The sequence below is a fragment of the Seriola dumerili genome, unplaced genomic scaffold (assembly GCF_002260705.1).
Source record: "Seriola dumerili isolate Sdu_G_001 unplaced genomic scaffold, Sdu_1.0 BDQW01000025.1, whole genome shotgun sequence".
Lineage (NCBI taxonomy): Eukaryota > Metazoa > Chordata > Actinopteri > Carangiformes > Carangidae > Seriola > Seriola dumerili.
In genome coordinates this window covers 1,871,823-1,873,814 of record NW_019174280.1, presented here as the reverse complement: position 1 = coordinate 1,873,814, position 1,992 = coordinate 1,871,823, and positions in this window count along the sequence as shown.

Below are 1,992 nucleotides of genomic sequence, written 5' to 3'. Positions count from 1 at the left end.
CGGTACAGTTTCTAATTCAAATGTGATGATTAGACTCTCCTCCTCTCTCAGAATATATTCTCCATGATACAGATCACACAGAGAAAAAACATCCTCTTCAATAACTGTTTTCAGTCTGATGTTGAATCTGATAAACCAATCAAATCTAAAGTGGGCAACAGCACAAAAAATAGTAACACACAACATGATTCTGAATAATCTGATCAAGTGGCAGCATGTTGATTGAGGCCAAGAAGAAGGCCAAGAATGGAACGTTGAAGAACACATCATCTGGGAGACAAACTATGTGGTGGTTCCTGACGTGGCTCTGGAGGTAAAACATGTCAGGAATTCCCCACAGACATTTTTCCTCCGCTAATTTTTTCCACCTTCCACATTTTTTTTTCTTTTTTCAGTGCGGCTCTTGTATTGCCAAGGGTCTTAGTTGTTTGTATGTGGAGGTTTTCAGCTGTTTTGGAAAGGGCAGCATCTTTCTGCAGAGCCCTGACAGCAGGAGGGTTGTGTGACTGCTTCCCTCAGGGGTCTGGCGTGATGACCAGATCACTACCTTCACTATGAGGGACAAAAAAGTGACGCAAGTATAAATAAATGAATAAATAAATAAATGCAGAAATAAATAATTAAATACATATAAATCAAAAATAAAAACATTTTGGTAATAAAAAAAATGCTATTTCTGTATTTTTACATGTATTTATTTATTCATGCAAACCTTAGCTATTTTCCATAAAGGACAGTCACAGTACTGCCCCATAAGAGGCAGGCACCTCTCTCTGCATCTACTGTGCTGAGTGAGAGGCAGAGCAGCACACTGACTCCACACAGAAGCAAACATAAATATGAATGAGCTTCTAACCTTCTCTCTGCATGACCATTTACAAGTAAATTTAGCACAGGATCTTTGCCTTTAGTTTGCTACTAGCCACTTAGCTAAACTGACTTGTTCAGTTTTAGAAATACAGAGCCAAATCTTAACATATACTGTACATACATACACAGTAGCTTCATTATCTCACTTTACAGAGTAACCTCACAACATCCTAGAGAAACCCAACAGCTCCCTCCTCGAGCGGCACTTGGCAACTGCGGACAGAAGAACAGAATCAGACTCAGGGTGGACGGCTGTCTGCCGGCCAAGCTGAGAGGAGAGAGATGAGGGAGGGAGGGGAAAGAGGAAGGAGAGAGAGGAACAGCAGCATCCAAACACCATCGAGCGACGGCGGCAAAGACTGGGTCTCTCTGGAGGTTGAGCGGGAGGACAGCGGCGAAGATGGAGCCCCTCTGGAAGGGCTAAATCTAGTGTCAAAGTCATTAAATTGGCAACACTGAAAAAGCAAAGCTCCTGTATCACTTGAGGCAGTAGTAGCAGATCCATCCAATCACTATAACCAATCCAGCTTTAGATTGAGGTACGACCACCCATCTAACAAATGGAAACAGAAAAACATATAAATAAATGTAGAAATGTAGAAATAAATAAATGCAGAAAAATATAAAGAAATAAACAAACAAATAAATAAATGAATTCATAAATAAATGTAGAAATGCATAAATCAAGAAATGTAAAGATATAGAAATAGCATTTTGTGAAATGGATACACTCAGGATACATATTGTTTAGTATATTTCAAAGAAAACTTCTCTCACATTCTTATATTTCCGACAGTGTAGTAGGAAGTGAGATTCTGTCGCAACTTATCTTTTATGACAGAGTGAACACAACCTGGCCTCTGGTTCCTCCTGTGACGGCTCTCTCTCTCTGTCTCTCTCCCTGGATATTTCCTGATTGTGGTAGTTCGTTTTTTTAATTTCATCTTTTCCCATCCCGACAATACTGCATCATATTCTATCAGCTCTTTATGTGTTTTGGATGTAAAATCTTCATTTGTGAAGTGACTTGTAACCAAATGTGAAATGTGATGGAGTAGAAGTATAAAGTACCATACTCAAGTACAAGAGGGTTAGAAAAGATCATGGAAACGCATCACAGAA